Here is a 17938-nt window from a genome sequence, read left to right on the forward strand (position 1 = left end):
ATTTTCTAGAAACAAATCGGTTAAAGTTTGCACATAGTGACACTTTGAAGTTAATTTATTTTAATAATTTAATAATCCCAAATTTGAGCAATACAAACAGTTATTTTTGGAGCACGAATCTACTACAACTGGGAGAATCCGTCGAAAAAAAACAATAATTTCTTTCGAAAATACGAAATATTGAATTAAACAACTTCAGTGCATTGTTGTTGGGTACCAGAAACGAATCGAAGCCTGTAAGGACGATCAGGGTAAGATCGTAGTAGAACCGCAGTCTATGTTGAGAATATGGAAAGACCACTTTTCCAAATTATGAACCGGGGATGACCAATCGAATTCCGCTTTAAGTAGGAAAGCACCACTCAACCTAGATGATACTGAAGAGCTCTTCAGAGCAATGTCTAGTTTTGGCATCCCTGTCATATTCATGCGACTACTTTACATCGTTCTGGGAAAAATTGTGCAAAACACAGCCGTCAACACTAAGGCACAATCTTCCAAAGTTCAATCCAATTGCTCGGATATTCCGATGATATTGATACAATCGGAAAATCAAAGCGTGATGTCAGTGGAGCGTTTTTGAGCATTGCGACGGAAGCGAAGAAGATGGGTTCAGTGGTCAATGCTGGCAAGACCATGTTTATGCTGTCATCAAAAAAGCACATTGAACAACAACGTCTTGGACCAAACGTCAATATGGACAGCTATAGTTTTAAGGTAGTCGAGGACTTTGCCTCCCAGGCACCGCTATAAACTCAGACAACGACACCAGCGCTGAAATCAAACGAAGAATGACTTTTGCATATCGCTGCTTCCTTGGACTTAGAAGGCAATTGAGTTTTCATTTATGGCACTGAGGCCTTGACCCATTCAAAAAAAGATGAGAGCGACGGATGGTCTTCAATTGCAATCCCGAGGGACGGTGCAGAAGAGGAAGGCCATACGACTCAGGTGGCGCCAGGTGGGAGGAGGCCTCTACCAAAATTGGTATGTAAAATTTGAGACAGCTATGTAGGGACCGGTAGTGCTTGAGGCATGATGGTTAGTGCGTTAGACTATCATTCGAGGAATTGACAAATTCTCGAAGAGTAATTATTGTCATGAAAAGTGGTTTCTCAAAGTAGCCGTTCGGATTCGGCTTTAAACTGTAGGTCCCCTTCATCCCTGACAACAATACTAGCACACAGGAATGGTTGATACGCATGTTGGTTGAGGCTCAGGTCCGCCGGGGACTGTTGCGCTACATAAAGTAAGCAGTAAGTAAATTGTTGAAGCGTTATCGTTCCAATTGAAATAATGGCGTCGTGGTTCCATGTCAAAAATTACACAAATTGAGACCTATAAATTTGACTTCTTTTCTTCAGGGAAATTTATAGTTATAAAGGGTTTTTCAATTGGAGCGGATAGATTTTTTTGCCCTGTGGGGCCATTTTGTTTTGTTGACGTCTGTCAAATCTTTTGTTTATGATTCAGTTGTTTATGCAAACTCATCATGGAAAGTAAGACGATTAACAACACGATCAAAGGATAATTTTTTTTTTATCAAAATGAGTGTTCATAATGCAAACGTTGCGGGCATTGCTTCCATTTTATGGTAGACGTGGTGGCCCTTCACAGTCGACTCTTCAATGTTTAATGGACAAATTTGATCGGTTGAGTAAACAATCAGCCAACACCTGCGGTCCGTGAAACACTAGAACATGAGGAAGTCTATTCCTAAACCGCACACAAAAATCGTCCTTCCGCAGACTTCAACTTGGTGAATTTTGCTTCGGGACTTGGTTTGTTGGGTGAGGCCCTAGTTCACACAGGACTGTAGCGCCACCTTAAGTTAGTAAGTAAGCACCTGGCATACATTCGTACACCATCCAACTGACCCAGGAGCTCAAAGATCATGACTAGACAACGCCGTTTGTTCACTGACTGGGCCTCAAATCGTTAAGAAGATGACCCCAATGTTTGGTAAAAAAATCATCTTTAGTGACGAGGCACATTTTTGGATGAATGGCTGTGCTAACAAGCAAAATTGTTGTCTATGGGACGAAACCATCCCACGCGAGGTTCACTAAGTGATATTGCATCCTCAAAAAGCTACCGTTTGGTGTGGATTTTGGGCCGGCAGCCTAATTAGTCCGAACTTTTTTGAAAACGAAGTTAGTAAGGCGGTAGCCATCAACATAGAGCGCTACATAACGATCATAACTAATTTCTTATGGCCAAAATTGAACCATGTGGACTTAGACAAGGTTTCAGAATTGTCTTAAGCCAACACTTTCGTCATTCAGGCTTAGCGCTTCTCTTTATCCTTTTTGTTGGGCCCTTTTCATTCAAACTTTGCATCCAAAGTAATTCTAAGTTATTTGGCTGTATTGGTCTTAGGAAACTTCCTTGTGGTATACCGGCATCAACTTTCTTTCGGTTTCAAGTAATATTGTTCGTAATGTATTTTAAAGAGTTGTTTTATAAAATAGTATTCCAGTGTTTCAGAGTACTGATAATAATGCTTGAGAAGGTCAACATGCACATTGTACTGAAGTCTCAAGTAGTACTTCTTTAAGTGTCTTTTTCATCACATCCGTAAATCGGAATCAATCGGATTTCATCTAGATATTATTTTGCTGAAATCTTTCAGTTTTTTTTTTTTTTTTAACTTTTTTTGAAGAAGTACAGAACATTATATTTGTTGGTGTAATTATTTTAACATCTTTTTATTTTATCACAAAAAGTCTCAAGATTTGTATCCTTATAAATTTTCCACATCGCTCAATTTTTCCTCAGTGAAATGAATGTCCTTAACTAGCATCATTTAATTTTAAATATTGCATTTCTCGATTTATTAGTGCTAAAGTTTGTAAGAGGTGCAGTGCGTATAAGATCATAGCTGTTGCCTCCTTGCCCTTTGTATAACAACTTTAAATACCTATCTAAACAGGGTCAAGACCAATGTAAAAAAACAAAACATTAAGTTCTTATTCACAGCTTTCTATTAATATTACCTAACGACCAAATGTTCCATATCTTCCTAAATTTGATATTTTTATTGAAGTCAAAAATAAAATTCTTTAGGTCGGTACCTTTGACAACGGTACAGACAACACATTTTAAAACACCCTTGACTCGAAATCGTATTAAAAACTGATGATAAATCATAACCGTTGTCATTTTTATCGACAGAAACAATTCGTTTTTCTCTGTGTTGTGTGTGCCTTAAAATCTCAATCAATTCGTAATAATTCCCATAAGTCTGCTCTGCTGTCAAATCATAATGACAGGTTCAAATGGGATTTTGATTATATTCCTATATTTTTTTTTTTTTTTTTTTTTTTTTAAATAAATATCTCGAAAATGTTTGCCATACAAAAGTAAAAAAAAAATATGAAAACAGAATAAATCCTTTCATCATTTCGGTATCGCAGAATTTTACAATAAAACAGTTTCAGTTCTGAATTAAATAACAACCCAGAAGCCGGGCCACTGCTAAAATGGGTTGACTATCGGACTGACACACAAGAAGAGGTATTCAAAAATGATGAACTCAAAAAAAGGATACCAAAAAGGACTTTCAACTGATCACCATATTTGTAGAAGTATAAAAAATGTGACCATACGAAGGCTTTTATGATAACTTTAGAGTAAAATATTAATTTTGAAATGCAACATCTACATACATAGCAACGCAGACAGGTTTGCATTCTTAAAAGAGTTCCAACTTGAGATTTTAATCATATATGTATGTGTGTATGTAGGACATTTGGATGTTACAGAAGTCAAAAAACGTATGTAGATCCGGCGCGCATTTTCTTCAATGGCATTTACATTTTTGAAGATAAATTTATTTAGCTGGAATATTTTTAAATCTCAAAATAAAAGTCCTTTTCTTAAACAAACTCTTTAGATAAAGGAGCAAGTTCGCTCTGCCGAGTAGTGTATTTAATTTTCAGAATTGAGACCTATCAAAATGTTTTGTTGTTTTTGTTCTTGAAAAGTATTTGAATAAGTTGAAATAAAAAACCAGGGAAATTTGAGCGAAAAAAAATCACAATTGAACTTCCGACGCCTAATACTGCGATTTAGTTGCCGAATTAATACTTCGGATATCCGGATAGTTAAAACAAATTCAAATCGCGGATGAAGTGTCCAAAGTTATTAAAGATCGTGGGATAATTAAATGAGATAATTTAGGCTCGAAACCATCCTGACAGTGTTCTTTACCCTTATCTGGATCCGGATCTAGTAAAATGATCTTAATATGGATTCAGGTATCTGAAATATCCGAATAGCATCAAGTATCAACTTTCTCAATTAGTTATCTGGATATTTTGTTATCGGCCGCTTTTTAGATCGAATAGTATCGTTCTTTCATTTCCTTCTCTTTTACCCCAGTTTCTATAACTTGCCTAAATTAAAATTGTTATTAATATACTTAAAATGTTTAAATAAGATACCGGTTGATTTTAAAGCAGAGCTGGGTAAAGCATTCCACATTCTTGTTGTTTGGTCAAAAAAGAATGTCTAGACTCCAAAGGAAATTGAGCTTAAAGATTAGATAATTAGAAATTTTAGAAATGTGGACATTAAAACTAAATTGTTAAAGACATATATTTTTTATATTATTCCTCTTACTCAAAACTTCAAGTAACCGTGGCTTAAACTCTAGGACTGTAGGACCTCTCCATCCTAGACAACATTACTTTCACACAGGAATGGTTTTGAGTTGTTAGTCACTAGGACCTAATTCTTATCTAGCATCGGTTATGATTATCCTTAAAATATTTAAAGTTTAAAAATATTGCGAGCATTTAAGGATCTAAGAAGAGATATCGGTGGACATTAAGCTTAAACTTTAGAATACTGAATGTAATAACTAGATTTTTTAAAGTATTCCACATTCTTGAAGTGCAGCCGGAAAAACGATCTCTTTTAGTGGCAATACTGCTAAAATGTAAATTATTGGTCATTTCTAGAAGTTTGAGTACAACAGCTGAGTTTAAGGGGGGCTAGAATGCAACTAACTATTTCTATAGAACATTTTTTGTACAAATATCTGCATAACAGACAACAGCCGAAGGAAGGTATGCCGATATTTTTGCTGAGTTAAACCAACATAGGTTCTTGACATTGCAGGTCAGTCCGCCAACACTCTACACTTGTTTGTTACATCTGATCCTAATAAATATGCAATCGGTACATTATCTCCTCTAGGCACATCCTATCTGCTAATTTCTCATGCCGAAAAACTCCAGTTAAATAGAAAATCCCTAGGAGAACCGTAACATGAAAAAGCCAATTGGGATGGTCTCAACGACTTCTTTAGGAACTTTAACTGTTCTCTATGCTACCTCGATAGTGACTTCGATTCCAAAAATGATATGGTTAAAAATATAATCCTATAAATTTTTACATGACCAGATATTACCGCTAAAAATACTACAATGTAGCAAAGGTATTCAAAATTTCTGGTCGTTTGAAACAAATGTGTGCGACACTACGTCATTGTCAGTTCCAACGCTCGTTTCCAATTACTCTTCTTTTGTAAACTCGATTGATAAAGCCAATTTGCTTGCAGCACAGTTTGCTGTTAATTCAATGCTGCCAGTGAGTGACATGACTCCGAGTGTACTTGAAAACGTTAACGATTCTATGGGACGAATCTTCTTTCGCACTCGTTCCGTTACTAGAGTACTTAAAAATCTTGACATTCACAAATCCGCTGGCTCAGATAGTATCCCCGCTATTGTTCTGAAGAGGTGTTATTCAACCCTGGCAAAACCACTGCGTACGCTTTTCCATCTGTCCTTTTCTACTGATCTCTTTCCGAGTGGATTGAAAATTGCATTTGTCCAGTCTGTCCTCTAAAAGACGAATCCTCCTCTCCCTCTAACTATCGACCTATAGCACTTACGTCCCTTCTTTCCAAGGTCATGAAAACGCTGATCAATTTTCAGCTTAAGAAATATCTTAATGAAAGGAAACTTCTTAATGACCAGCAGTATGGCTTTCGTTGAAATTGGTCCACTGGTGATCTCATGGTTTATCTCACCGAACAGGTGAACAAATTTGTACATCGTTTTCAAGAAAGGAAGATTATTGAACTTGAAAGGCATTTGATAAAGTATGGCATCAAGCTCTCTTATCGAAAATGAGTGCTTTTGGTATTGATGAATCTATTTTTTTTTTGGGTTAAAAATTACCTTCAATTCAAGTAGCATTGGACGGGTTCAGATCTGTTATCCACAAAGTAAACTCTGGTATGCCTCAGGGCTCCATGTGGTCTCCGACTCTCTTCCTTATATTCATAAATAATCTTTTGTCTGAAAGTTCTATTTCACTACATTGTTTTGCTTATGACAGTACCCTCAGCTTCTTATATTCGTTTCTAGATTCTCATCCTTGTTCTTCGGATGTGGACTACCAACGGCAATCTTATGAGAAGCTCATTCAATTTTGATCTTGACAGTATTTTTCATTTAGGAAACAAAAACCGTGTAGAATTTAATGCTTAAAAAACTAAATACTGTCTACTAATGCAAAAGCATAACCTTCCCCATATGCCACTATCCATGCGTGGTACTTGCATTGTGGAGACTGAACAGCTTTCAGTTATAGGTATGTGCATGAGAAATCACCTGTTGTGGAGTGATCATATATTTGAAATCGCCAAAAATGCTGCTAAACGTTTAAGTTTTCTCCAACAATGCTAGAAGTTTTTTTTACAATTCTGATCTGGATATGATTTACAAAGCTTTTATTCGTCCAAAATGCGAGTATAACTCTCATATCGGGCTGGTGCTTCAATAACGTACTTAAGTCTTTTGGATAGAATTGAAAAGAGAGCTAGGAATGAATGAATCAGTTTACCCTTGCGTCCAATTTCGAACGTAGTGTGCCTTTAGCGATTGTTTCTTTAGCCGCACTACACGAATGTGGAATGCTCAATATTTCCCACTCAATACAATGTGATGACCTATGTATAAAACTAATATGCATCGGCATCTCCCTTATAATGCTGTCCTCAGTTCCTAATTGCTCGCACTGTGTTTAATCATTATAAGGGTATTCGTTACCCCTTTAGTGCACGCTCAGAATTAACAAAAATAAAAGAAAAACAGGAAACATTAATAAAGCTGTGAAAGTTCTACCTCCTGTCTTTTTGATGCTTTAAAAAAGTCTTAAGCTTGTTATATAGGCACCTAATCAAATGTGGAGTTATACCCAAGTTTGAAGATTCAGACTAAAAATGTATGCTTTTCTGGACTGATGAACCCGCTCCTAATTTAATACGCTATAGTCTTGAGGACTTTTGTATATTCTCCAAAAATGCATTAAAATTGTCATTTTACAAAATTCAATATTTCCTCATGAACGGTCACCCTATTCGAATTTTTACAAATACCATATGTCATCGAGTAGCTTTATGCAATGAAATGTCCCATAGTTAATAGTGTTTATCACTTGAATTCCTAGCAAAAGGATACTTTGAAAGGCAGCAACATCCACATCATAGGTAAAGCTTCTACTCCTCGCTCGCGGCGGACATGATATGATATGATATGATACCTTACCTATACCTTACCTGGTGCTTTATCTGAGATAGGTACAAGTGCCATTCAACTAGCTCTGTTAACATCGTCGTCGTCCTTAGTCTTCATCATGTCGTCGTCGGTCGTCAAAGGTATATAAACCTACCCTAGTATTGCTGGGGGTACTGACTACTGATGGTTCAGTTCAGTCGTCCTTGTTGCCTTTGCCGTTGACGTTGACGTTGAGGTTATATTTATTGAAATGGGTCACGTGCACAAAAATATTACTGAAGTGTTTCCTTCCGTCACATATGGCTTCCAATACACATCAGGATCAGCATCAGGACGAACTAAAGGATGACATTTCTTCTGCTATTGCTGCTCCTGTGTATATTTTGTATTCTTTTGTTCGTTTTGTTCCTTCTTTTCACTTGGAATGATGTTTCTCCTTACAAAAGGAACCAAAAGCAAACGATAGCTTTCAGTTTTGAGTTTTTTTTCTTTATATTGAATTTTGTTCTTCTTCTTCTGCTTCGCTGTAGCCAAAGTTAAAAAAAGGATAACGAAGAAAAAAAAAAACAGTTAAGAAAATGTTTTTCAATTGAAATTTATATTGGAAATATGCAGTCGATTGTAAGGATTATGAGAAGCAGTTTAAGGATATATAGATAACAGTCAGTTGAAAAGTAGGTACGAGTTGTAGATGGTATGTTTAGGGATTGGAATTGGGATTGGGAGTTAGGAGTTGGGACTTGCTTCGAGAAGAAGATAAGATAAAAAAAAACATAATAAACTTTTCGCTATAGAGAGAGTGATGGAGACGAGAGAGAAAGGTCCTGCCTCTCGTTGCTGAAGTGGAAGATGTGTTTTTGCAATATCAGTTGAGAAGATGTTATTCCTTTAAATTGAATATAAAATGGCGACAATTTATGCAGGGATTTGAATTTAATAATAATATTGAGCGAGCAGAAGATGATCTTTTTTTTGTGTTGGATATTATGTTATTAGGAAAGTAAGATTGTTGTTTTCTTTTTGCTTCTCATAATTTCCAGTATTGAATGTCAACCTGATGTTGTTGTCCTTTTTTTCGTTTTTAGTTGGTTCGAGAAGTTGTAAGTAAATTAAAATAAGCCAACCAACTGGCGGTGTTTAATGTTAACAAGAAATCAGGAACTTGGATGTCCGATGCGCGTTATTAATTTTTTTTGTTAAGATATTTGAAATCAAATTGAAAGTTTCACAGTTGAATTGATACATTTACAGAAACTACAAAAATTACTTTTTCTTATATGGAACAGGAGTGGATATTAGAAAAGGACTTCTTCAGATTTTTATCTTAGAAACCTCTGGAACGGTATATTCTTCAAAACTGTAATTTAAGCTGTTTTTTCTTTCTTAAAAAGTACACTTGACAATACAATCAAAGTACCTGTGCCAATGAATTTCCGAATTTCATTAGCATTCGAAAACCGAAATTTTGTTTTTACACTGAGAGAGGTAACGGTGCAATCTCGAAGGTCGTTTTAAAGAACACAAAAATAAAAAATAAAGCAAATAAATTTCATTACAGGGAATCATCAGCGAAATATGTGCCAAACAAAGGCAAAGTTATGGTTGAATTCATGTGTGCTCATCCCGATTTAGGTAAGGCTCGTTTGAAGGCCTCGGACGTCAGAAACACTTAAACAATTCGTGGGAAAGACTTTTGTCATCTTTAAATGCGGAACAGTTCCTCTCGAAAAGCATTCAATACATAATTGAAAGCGGTTTTTTTTTACGACCTATAAGTCTATCATCATTCCTTTCTTAAGACCTTGGAAAGATTGATTGATATCCATTTAAAGGAAAGTATCGATACAAGACTTCTGTCCTCGTCTCAACATGCCTACTGTAAAGGTAAATCGGTGGAAACAGCGTTACACACTTTAGTACAAACCGTCGAATATTCCCTCCATCATAATAGTTCACTATGATTGCTTTCGTTGACATCGAAGGTTCCTTTAACAACGTGGACACATCTTCAATCACATCTGCACTAACATCACGCTTTGCTTCGGGAGTTAATTCATTTAATGCTTGATGAAATATTCGTCTCCTTGAAGAATATTTCTAGAGTTTTCCTTTTTTAAATTAAACAACTTCTTCGTACGTTGAACAAAAACAGAATAATACAAATTTTATTTCAAAGTCAAAACATATTTTACAAAACATAAGTGATCATATATAATTGGAACAGTAGATTTTATATAAAGTATTTTTCATTTACAACATTCCCACTAAAACTTTATTTGATAAAATCTAAAAAATGCCCATTAATTTCGAAAATTTAATATTCTTTGCAAGAGGTAAAGATTTAGTAAAAATGTCTGCAACCATATTGTTTGTATCTATTGTTCTTAAAGTGATTTGCTTATTAATAATTGTTTCTCTTACAAAATGATGACGAACTTGAATGTGTTTTGTACGTTGTCTATAAGCTTCATTCATAGCAAGATCAATCGCTCCTCGATTATCACAAAAAATGTTGGTTGGAGTTAGGTTTGTATTAAAAATTTCTTCTTCAAGACCTCTTAACCACAACGCTTCTTGCACTGAGGATCCTAAAGCCATATACTCAGCTTCGCAGGTCTATAATGCTGTAGTTGTTTGTTTTTTAGATCCCCAAGAAATCGCTCCACCTTGACTGAGAAACACGTAACCTGTGATTGACTTTCTCTCATCTGGATCATTGGCATAGTCAGCATCACAGAAACCTTTTACATTAAATTCTTCTGACTTGAAATAGTTCAATTTGTAGTCAATTGTTCCTTTTAGGTATCGCAACACACGTTTAGCTGCCTTCCAATGTTCATGTCCGGGGTTATTGTTGAAACGACTGAGTAGGTTTACTGCATAACATATATCGGGACGAGTTAACTGTGCAGCAAACAACAAACTTCCGATTAACTCTTAGTAGGGAATTTTAGCCATTTCTTCTTCTTCTTCTTTTGTTGAGGGACTTTGTTCTTTGCTCAATTTCACATTGGAATCTAAGGGTGTACTAACTGGATTACATGATTGCATGCTAAAACGTTCAAGCATTTTTAAAATGTATTGTTTTTGATTTATTGATATTTTTTTCTTAAAATCATATTCTAAATGTAGTCCCAAAAAAGACTTTGCTGGTCCAAGCACTTTTAATTTGAAATTTTCTTGAAGATGTTCTACTAATTTATTTCTTGAAATTTCATTTTTCCAAAGTATAAAAATGTCATCTACGTATACCATCAAAATTAAAAAATCTTCAGAACCTTCGTCAAAAACATAAATACATTGATCTGTTTTCAACTGCTTGAATCCAAATAGTTTTAATACTTGAGTTAACTTCATGTTCCACATTCTTGACGATTGTTTAAGTCCGTAAATTGGCTTGTGAAGTTTTAAGACTTTACCTTCTGGTATATCGAGACCTTCTGGAGCTTTTAAATAAATCTCCTCTTGCAAAAAGGCTGTTACTGCATCTAAGTGATCAATATGTAAGTCTTTGTTCAGTGCTAATGATAAAAGATAACGCATCGAGTTGTATCTAATAACTGGTGAATAAGTCTCTTGATAATCCACTCCACTACGTTGTCCACATCCTCGTGCTACAAGTCTTGCCTTGTATCTCGATATTTCACCTTTTTCATTTCGTTTGGTCTTAAAAATCCATTTTGTTGTTAAAGCCTTTCTTTCCTCTGGTAGATCTGCTATAGTCCCTGTCTTATTTTCTTCCAATGAATTAACTTCATCTTTTGCTGCTTCTGACCATTTTTTTGCGTTTTCACTGTTTATGGCTTCATAACAATTTTCTGGATCATCGTCACAGTGAACGTTATCAGCCAAAAAACTAACACATTTACTCCTTTTTGTTTGGTTTCGAATTCTTTCAGAACGACGAATAATTATTTCTTTATTTTCTGTTGGTCCTAGTATTTCTTTTGGTTGAGGTGGTATAACATCTGCGTTTGAAGTACTAGGTAAATCTAATTTAACAGAATCAAGATTTCCTTCCTTCTTTTTCATAACAGTTTCCCACTAAATCTTGATTTTTTGCTGTTTGTTCTTGGTTGAATTGTTCAGATTTTTCTGTTCCTGGGAAATACATTTCATTTTCTATAAATGTAACATCACAACTTATTAGTAGCTGTCTCTGGATTGGGTCATATAATCTATAGGCTTTAGTTGTTTCGGAATATCCCACCATAATACACTTTGTGGATTTCAAATCCCATTTCTTGCGTTTTTCCTTAGGCGTTAAAACCATAGCAATGCATCCAAGAACGCGCAAATGAGACAAATTCTTGTCTACGCCACTCCAAATTTCTTCTGGCAACTTATAATTTATCTTTTTTCTTGGAATTCTATTAAGTAAATACGCAGCAGTGCATATAGCTTCTGCCCAATAAAATTTCTTCAAATTTGCATCTGCCATCATGGTACGAGCCATTTCACATAAGCTTCTATTCATGCGTTCCGCTTTCCCATTCTGTTGAGGGTTGTACGGAGCTGAAGTTTGGTGAACAATGCCATTTTCTGCACAAACTTTTTTCATATCAGCATTGCAATATTCCAAGCCATTATCCGTTCTTAATATTTTAATCTTTTTTTTCAGTTTGATTCTCGGAAACATTTTTGAAAATTTTAAAATATTTAAAAACTTCAGATTTCATTTTCATAATGTAAACAAATACTTTTGATGAGAAATCATCAACAAAAATTACATAATACCTTGAACCACCAATTGAATCTCGTTCCATAGGACCACAAACATCTGAATGTACTATAAGGAAGATAAGGAATCTTAGATTGTTTACCGAAAAGACATGAAATACATCGTTTTTCTTCCGAACTTCTTGTAAGTTCTATTCCTCGATCCTTGACTTGAGATAATTTTTGAAGATCGTCGTGATTTGTATGACCTAAACGTTTATGCCATAAATCGGTCTTTGTAGCTTGAAAAATCTTATGATCCTTTCTTATATCAAGTTTATACATATTATGAACTACCTTAGCTGAACCAACCAATTTACCTTTGTGTAAAATATGACATTTTGAATCATAAAAATTGACAGTCAAACCATTCATTGTCCACTGGTTAACAGACAATAAATTTGCACATATTTCTGGCACCAATAAAACATTATGCAATGTAACGTCATAATATTTTTCGTTCAAAAACACTTGTAAAGGAACATTTCCTCTTCCAATGACTCTTAACTTATTGTTATAAGCCACTGTTACAAACTCTTCTGTTTTGAACTCTTGAAAAGTTGAAAAAATATCTCTATTTTTTGACATATGGGAAGATGCACCTGAGTCTATAAACCAGTTCGTTCCATCATCATTAAAATGTGCGATAAATGAACTGAGAAACCAGCTTGAACCCATACCACCATTATTCGAACTATTTATTTTCGATTTGTTCTTGCAAAATTTAGCAACATGACCTTCTTTGTTACATTTGTAACATACAACACGCTTTGTATCAAAACAACGTTCTCTATGGTCGTGTTTCTTACCTTTGTTGCTATACAGAGCTGCAGCACTTCCGCCGCTTGCACCTGCATCTTTATTGTAATATTCGTAATCTTGAAGTAGTTTTGTTTTTATTGCATCGCCAGTTATTTTTAATTCACTACTTTCCATTGCCATAATCATGGGTCTAAAATGTTCTGGTAACCCCGAAAGTAACAAACTTCCCACCCATTCTTAAGTTACTACCATTCCTATTTGGTTCAATTTTTGGGCAGTATTGGAGATATATACAATATTAGTCTTGACATTGCCTTCTCTTGAATTTCTTGAGACTCTTCTGTCCCCTGGACCACCTTCCAAAATCCTTGAAGCTTGAGAGCATGTTCGACCGTGAATTTCCATTTATGAAAATTTTCTCTTCCTTTTAGTTTTTCAATTTGTTCTGAAAATTTATCCATTTTTAAACAATATAGTTCTTAGTTACGTAAGTGGATGTAGCGAGGGCCCATAACCTGATGAAATATTCGTCTCCTTGAAGAATATTTCTAGAGTTTTCCTTTTTTAAATTAAACAACTTCTTCGTACGTTGAACAAAAACAGAATAATACAAATTTTATTACAGTAGATTTTATATAAAGTATTTTTCCTTTGCAACAATGCTTACTAGCAGAATAATTAACTCAAAACTGGGCAACTCTTTTGGTAGACGCAAGGTGTAAATTTGAAACGCAACGTAACGTACAGAAATATGAGTCAAAAAAGCTACTTTAGCTCTCTTTTCATTCAAAAAAGGTATTAGTAATAAATGGGGTGTACAACCCAGAATCACGCATTGGGTATACACATCGGTAATCAGACCGATTTTAATGTACGGTGTGGCAGTATAGTGGTCTGCTTTAGAGAGAGCTATAAACCGTGATACATTTAATAAAGTCCAACGTTCAGCTTGCCTTTGTATGTATAAGCGGATCGCTTAGCACGACCCCATCTGCCGCACTGGACACCTTACTCTATCTAACACCTCTTGACATATTTAGCAATTGTGAAGAAATTTGAAGAAACTGGATTGGTTGCAGATATTGTTAAACCTGTGCATCATCGTTTTGCTTGTAGGTACCACGGAAAATATAGCTGCTGTAAGTAAGACCCGAACGTGTCGATTCCTCGTCATTCTCTGGAATTAAGAGTCCAGCTCACTCATCAACTGAAGCTAGCTAACCATTCACAACGTCGTAGATAGTACGTCCAATACGCTGAATAACTGGCGATTGCGATGCACGGCGATTTTTTGAACAAAATTTTCTGCAGCGACGAAGCGTATTCCTCAGCCGGTGGATATCTTAATAACCAAAACTGTCGTATTTGGGGTTCTAACAATCTTCAAGTACTTGAAGAGAGGCCATTGCATCCGCAAAAAGTCACTGGTTTTTGGGCACTTTGGTCCAGAAGTGTGATTGAACCATCATCGCGTGGCGATATCAATTGCTGGACTAATTTTTGTAGGGTAAAGACCGTGTTTATGCAGTTAAACATTAAACCAAGTCAATTGATGGCTGAGATACCGCCCAGCATGTGCCAAAATGTCGTCGAAAGATCTAATGCATGCAACAATTCGCCTGGTGGTCATTTAAATGATGTAGTGTTTCACTCATAATGTCCACATTGAAACTTTATTATAAAAAAAACTATCAAGAACGAAAATATTTTATACGTGTTTTATTTACGTTTACTTTTAAACAAAATGGATATCCCCGTAAAACCAAGACCTAATCGCAAGATCAATTGAAAGCATGGACACAAGATTTTGTCCTTTTTAAGACCAACTTTAACTTGCTGAACTCTACTACGGCAATGATACTGCGCTCTATTGAAACGATCAGTCAGCAGCTTCAAGTAAAAAATGTTTTTTATAAAGGCTTTTCAAATGTCTGATCTTTCACAATCCATTACACTTTTATCTAAAAATTGCAATAAATGTATACCTTAAACTAAAAAACATCTTTCTGAAAGCTTTAACAAACAATTTTTTGCAATATCAACCCGCACTTGTTGGAAATTTCTTTGCATTTGTATATTTCCATTTTTCAATTCAAAAAACTCAATTTTTTTCTTAAAAAATTGTGAAGACTCAAACAAAATAAATTTCAAAACTTTCTTGCTTTACCGAGTAAGGTTATCCCGTGTTAGCTCATTTGTAATATAAAGGCGACTTATGATTTGTAGAAATATCACGTCTTCTACGGAGGTAAGTTGTCAAAAGAGTTTGAAGTCCAAAGTATAGTCAGACATGTCTCCATTCTTTCACAAATTCAGTTCTGATTGGTGATCAGCTATATACTGCAGGCAGCCTTAATAGGAAACGGAAAAATAAGATGGACTCAGACGATGTACGATTGATCTCTCATATTATCATGCATCTTCATCTACACTAATCTAAAGAGGAAAGATTTGTATTTTTGTATGTAACGAATAAACTTAAAAAAGTACTGGACCGATTTTAATAATTCTTTTTTCATTAGAAAGCTACATTATCACTGAGTAACATATTTTAGTACTAAATTATTATAGAAATCTTCAGAAATTTCTATTGAAAACCAAACCGAAGGTGTACAAAAATAAGCCAATAAATGTCTTTCATCGCATACGCTGTGAAGAGTAAATTGATAGGACAAAAAATGTTAGACAATATTAAATGTAGAATATATCAGTATCTAAAAAAAACTTCGTGAAACCATATGTTTAACTATTGTAGGTGTACGTCACTATAATACTTTTTTATATTTAACAATTTGATAGAAATTCCGATCAATATCAGACCCGGTTATCTACACAACTCACCGTAGTACACCTAGAGAATGGACAACGAGTGTACTTCTCAGCGGAAAATATGCAAAATATAGCGCAGAATCCACCAAAAACGACACTTACGGCATTTTATGACCTATGCCACAGTGATGATTTTGCTAAAAAAACTACTATACCACAAAGTTCCTCATTTTTTAACATGGGCTAAAAAATAAATGTTCGAGAAGAACACTTTGGTCAAGAAGTAGTTGGACATCTCGTGTATAAAAAAATATGCGGCACTGGGAAGAGTATACAGCGTTCATTATTCCCAGTCAGAGCGTTAATGTCTCAGGATACAACATGGTTTCAAGACTTAAAAAACCGTCGACGGAGTTGTTAAAGAAACTTACCAAGCAACTTGCCGATATAGATAAAGGTTTGCTAGACTATGATAACCAATGGGAAAACCACTTTGAGAGAAGCTTCGATTTCTCAATGTCCGTTAAGGCTGAGAGAGTTGTTTGTGGTAATATTATTATTATTATTATTCTGTTTTTCCTTCAGAAACTCTTAAATTATGAGACACCATTTAAAGATGATTTGTATTAAGACATCAGACATATAGCCCAAGAACGAGCTTCCGATTATGATGTATATAACGAAGGTTTAATACAAATCGAAAACAAACTTTTAGAATTATATGATAAAAGTTTAAAAGACCTTCTCCGAATCGCTCACGAAATGCAGTTGATATCATACCGTGCCGTACATATGATGTTGACGGGGTTGTCAGAATTTGTCAATTCAAATGTACCCAAGTTAGTGGCAGATCCAAAAATAGCGTATGATGCTATAGTTGAAAGTTTGGAAAATAACAGCTGTCAACTATTTCTTATTTGGACGCGCCCGATGGCACGGGGTAAAACCTCTCTTGGCAATTAAGTATTGTCAAAAGTACGATTATCCGGAAGAAAAGCAAGTGGCAGTGGCACAGTCAGGAATTGCTGCAACTCTATCAAATGATGCGGAAAACGGCTTACTCTACGGTTAAATTACCGTTAGCTGTTTCTTTAGATCAACAGTCTGTATGTTCAATCCGTGGGATGAGTGCACTATGAGCCATAGAGCTAATGTAGATGCAGTGGACCGCACATTAAAGGATATAAGAAAACTCACGGAATATGATGGGCAGGCGTAACTCTACCAGTTATAACAAAAGATACACGTGCCAACGTTATTAAAGCGTACCTCAAATCATCACATTTGTGGCTATCAATTAAAACTCTTACTTTTTGCACGAATATGAGAGCACATTTATGCAATAACCGCGGGTGGGTAATTTCTCCTAAGAAAATATACTTGCAAACAGCTCCCCAAGTACTGTTGGATACTGAATTGGCTCAAATTGTTCACAGTCTAGAAATTCTTTTATCAATCAATCTATCCAGGAAATCAAACAATATTACAGTAAGAAATTTGTATTGGCTCTGTTTGAGAGCGATATTGTCACCCAGAAACGACTCAGTAAATGAGAATGAACAACATTATTATTGGAAAAGTAGCAAGGTGATTTTTAAATGTTACAAATCTGTTGACACATGTGGCAACATTTAAGATATCGTGCGCTACCCACAGGAATTTTTAAATTCTCTCAATCCTGCTGGCATGCAGGATCTTATGATCTAAAATTAAAAAAAATATACGCTTGTTATGCTTTTGCCCTCCCCTATATGTGTAATAGTACAAGACTATTGATCAAAAAAATTAAGCGATAATGTAATTGTAGGAACTCATTAAGGGTCCCGCGGCCAGTCACCTCGCACATGTCCCGTGGATCCCGATGATACCAACTAATTTTGCCCATATATTTTTAAAGGTTACAGTTCCCTTTAAAAATACCCTTCGCCCTAACAATAAATAAATCCCAGTGACAAAACTTTTTCCATAGTTGATATTGACTTAAGGAAAGAGTGATTTTTCCCACTTGCTATTGTATGTGGCAGTTTCTCAGTAGGATCTCCTGGAAACCAATACGTTTTGTTGCCAATGATTAGCTGATTATGAAACATCTTACAGATTTTGTGGATTATAATAATCTTCAAAAAAGAATTCTAGGGAAATAGCGGCTATGGAAT

This window comes from Eupeodes corollae, chromosome 1, assembly GCF_945859685.1.
Source record: "Eupeodes corollae chromosome 1, idEupCoro1.1, whole genome shotgun sequence".
NCBI classification, from domain to species: Eukaryota; Metazoa; Arthropoda; class Insecta; order Diptera; family Syrphidae; genus Eupeodes; species Eupeodes corollae.